Source organism: Battus philenor, unplaced genomic scaffold, assembly GCF_028537555.1.
Source record: "Battus philenor isolate CCGP_79_NKW_IND1 unplaced genomic scaffold, ilBatPhil1.0.hap1 SCAF_21, whole genome shotgun sequence".
Lineage (NCBI taxonomy): Eukaryota > Metazoa > Arthropoda > Insecta > Lepidoptera > Papilionidae > Battus > Battus philenor.
In genome coordinates, this window is record NW_027181684.1 from 13,605,001 (window position 1) to 13,606,488 (window position 1,488).

Sequence of the window (1,488 nt, forward strand, 5' to 3'; positions counted from 1 at the left end):
TTTGTTACAGTAATTTTTTCACATATATTTTTTTATTTTCATACTCATCAGTCTTTCATCACATATTCTTTTAGTCTGTCTTTCATGCTATATTTCTTTCTTTTGTGCCCTTCTATACTACTCTTCTTTCATCCCTTTTTTTATTTTGTATATCTTATTTTCTAGGTATCACATATTTGCACATTTATTATTTATTTTATAACAGTCTTTTATCTTATACCTAGGTTTTATTTATTTCTATAATCTTTTTAACTATTGTTTTACAATAATATACAAAATCCTGCCTAGTAGCTTTATCGCCTATCAGGGAGGGTATCGTGTCTTCTTTGACCTGAACACCAGACCGGCACTCGAAGTCGAGCCGGAGTCCCCCGAATGCGGGACACCGGGCCACAAGGTGGATCACGGTCTGGTCCACGCCCGGTTCACAGAAGCACGAGGGGTCCTCCTTGAGCTTGAACCTGTGAAGGTACTCAGAGAACCCCCCGTGCCCCGTGAAGAGCTGAACCAAGACCGTGTCCACCTCGATGCTGCGGAGCACGCGGTGGGCTGAGACGGCGTCCGGGAAGAACATCCTCGTCACCGAAGCCGTCGTTCCTTCTACATACCTCCTGTTCCATTCGTCAAGCGACTGCTGTCTCAGTTGCCTCTTGACGAATGAAACAGGGCATCTCTCATATTCCGGTCGTCTTTTACTCTTCAGGGCCGCTTCCTTGGCCAGCTGGTCCGCCCTCTCATTCCCCTCCATCCCCGCGTGCGCTTTCACCCAAAACAACCTTACATCCTTCCCTTTTTCTCTCACTTTCATAACATTATCCTTCACTCTTAACGCTAAAGGATGGAGGGTGTCAGGTCTTGCGACAGTTTCGAGGGCGGACCGCGAGTCGCTAAGTACGGCGCAGACTTGCGCCGACTCGTTGGCCGCGTGCCCTGTTGCCTCAGCCAGAGCCAGCAGCTCTGCCTGGTATACGGTGCAGAAGTTGCCCAACTTGAGCTTTTTCGTGAACAGCTCTGCGGCGCCCCGCTTGACGCAGAACGCCGCACCCACCTTGTCCTCTATGCGGCTGCCGTCGGTATAAATTACCAAGTCGGCAGCCGCGGTGGCAAGTCGGACTTCTTCCGCACTTTCCCCCAGACAGGAGAACTCCACACCAACTTGACCAGACGGGTGCGGTAGTCTCAGGTAGCTGACCGGTACCTCCAGGTCTCGGTCCCCTACCACCTGCCGGGAATGACCCTTTCTTATTTCAAATAAGCGGGCTGCTTCTTGGACCCGAAGGTCCAGAGGAAGCAACCCGGCAAGTATAAGGGCCGAGTGCAGGGACGCGGTCCTGTGGGTCCTCGCAATCTTCTGCGCGAAGCCCCGCTGGACCGCGTCCAACTGCCTGCGGACCAGCAGCTTCCTAGCCGCCGGCGCCCATGCACTCGCTGCATACAAAATCGTCGGCTCCAGTACCGCCAGATACATCGTTCTGATCACCTCCGAGT